This window comes from Cupressus sempervirens, chromosome 10 (genome assembly GCF_028749045.1).
Source record: "Cupressus sempervirens isolate cs-2001-9-10 chromosome 10, ASM2874904v1, whole genome shotgun sequence".
In the NCBI taxonomy this organism is placed as follows: domain Eukaryota; kingdom Viridiplantae; phylum Streptophyta; class Pinopsida; order Cupressales; family Cupressaceae; genus Cupressus; species Cupressus sempervirens.
The window spans coordinates 523,914,931-523,917,051 of record NC_143127.1 but is presented as its reverse complement, the minus strand read 5'-3'; positions in this window follow the sequence as shown (position 1 = coordinate 523,917,051).

Genomic DNA, 2,121 nt, shown 5'->3' with positions numbered 1-2,121 from the left:
TAATTAAGCCTAAATGTTAAAAAAACACCTAACAACACATCTTCACAGACCAAGAACTACGAGATCACCTTTTATTCTAGGGTGACGGAAGGATCATATCATTCGAATTCATGCTTTGTTCTTTGCGTAGGATGCGGGAAATATAGTAAGTATAGGTCCGGCTGGGAGACTTTTTCTTTCTAAACCTAAAATAGTGGATAGTTAAATACTTGCTCGGTCTTCGACTCGTTCAATTACTATGAACAATTTCCGGATCAGTAGATTAGGAAATCGTTATTCGTCTCCTAATAAACGATGAGAAAAGCAGGATCGAAAAAGGATCTTGGAGTGTCTGGGATTGGGTTAGGAGGATCTTATTAATACCTCCTTTTCTCTTCTCATCCAAATTTTGACTTCTTTTTGGTGAAGAAAAAGGAAGGAGAGGAAGTACACTTGGAGAGCGCAGTACAGCGGAAAATTGTATGCTGTGTTCGGGAAGGATGAGTCGCTCCTGAATGAAGAGAGAACTTATTCTCCTCGAATCATAGGTGCGATTATTTACTTCACGGGCGAGGTCTTTGGTTCAAGCCCAGGATAGCCCACCCATTATGTGCTATGTAGTAGGATTGTTGTCTGCTTCATTTGATATCTACGGGGATATAGCTCAGTTGGTAGAGCTCTGCTCTTGCAATCGGGTCGTTGCGATTACGGGTTGGATGTCTGATTGTTTAGGCGGTAATGATAGTATTTTTACCTGAACCAGTGGCTCACTTTTTATCAGTAATGGGAGAAAGGACCGTAACATGCCACTAAAAAACTCTATTAAGACGAAGATAGACTGTCAAGAATGTAGAGAAGGTAGGGTGGGTAGTTGGTTAGATCTAGTATGGATCGTACATGGTCCATAGTTGGAGTTGGCGGCTCTCCTAGGGGTCTTTCTTATAGGATCCTCGGGGAAGAGGATCAAGTTGGCCCACAGTTAACAAGCCAACTTTATTGCGATTTCAGGGAAAACTTCGTGAATATGAGTCTAAATCTTGGGCAAAAGATATTGCTTCTTATCTCTCTTGGGATTTTGCGCTATTTCAAGAGCGAGAAATTGCCACTGGAGGAAAAGCTATCAAAGAACAATTAGCTGGTCTAAATCTGCGAATGATTATAGATCATTCATATATAGAATGGAAGGAAATAGATACGAAAATATCTATATTATTGGGGTTGGGGATACAACCCCTTTTGGACTCTCCTTTGAAAAAACTATATTATAGTATCAAGAAAAAACTTATTTCACTTCAAAGAAGAAAGGATCGCCTGGTTCGATGGATGAAATTTGCTCAATATTTTATTCAAACAAATGTAGAACCACAATGGATGGTTTTATGCCTATTACCAGTTCTTCCTCCCGACCTGAGGCCAATGTATAAATTAAATGAAGGTGGAGTGATTACTTCGGATCTCAATGAACTTTATCTAAAAGTTATCCGTCGAAATAATAATCTTTTAGCATCCATAGAATGGACTCGTGCATTTCTAATACCAAATTTATTGTTTGATAAAAAGAAATTAGTCCAAAAAGCTGTAGATGCACTTCTTGATAACAGTATAGGCGCGCAACCGGTGAAAGATAGTAAGGATAGACCTTATAAATCGTTCTCAGATTTCCTCCAAGGGAAAGAAGGAAGATTTCGTGAAAATTTACTTGGAAAATGGGTCGATTATTCAGGTCGTTCTGTTATTGTGGTAGGTCCCCATCTCTCATTGTACCAATGTGGATTACCCCGAGAAATCGCAATAGAACTTTTTCAAGCATTTTTAATTCGTGATCTAGTTGAACGACAGATTGCTCCCAATCTAAGAACTGCTAAATTTTTAATTCGAGATAGGAAACCTATTATATGGAACGTACTTAAACAGACTATCCAAAGACATCCCATATTGTTAAATCGAGCACCCACCTTACACAGATTAGGAATACAAGCATTTCTACCCATTTTAATAAAAGAACGTGCCATTTGTTTACACCCATTGGTTTGCGCAGGGTTTAATGCAGACTTTGATGGAGATCAGATGGCTGTTCACGTACCTTTATCTATGGAAGCTCAAGTAGAAGCTCGTTTACTTATGTTTTCTCATCTCAATCTT